The following is a 202-nucleotide window of genomic DNA, read 5'->3' as shown; positions in this document are numbered from 1 at the left end:
AATCAGACGCAGGAGAGATGATGTAATGGGATCCTCTCAGCATCAGCACCAGTCGTCGGGCGGTTCCTCCAGCGTTGTGTAAATAAACAGCACGTTTCTTGAGGTACAACTATAGAATGTTTGGATGCTGAGAGTGAGAACGTTGAATTCATTAGCGTTATTGCATTAGTGTGTACTATTTTTATCAGTTTCATCTAACGTC

The sequence above is a fragment of the Danio rerio genome, chromosome 4, assembly GCF_049306965.1.
Source record: "Danio rerio strain Tuebingen ecotype United States chromosome 4, GRCz12tu, whole genome shotgun sequence".
NCBI lineage: Eukaryota > Metazoa > Chordata > Actinopteri > Cypriniformes > Danionidae > Danio > Danio rerio.
Note: the sequence above shows the minus strand (reverse complement) of the source record.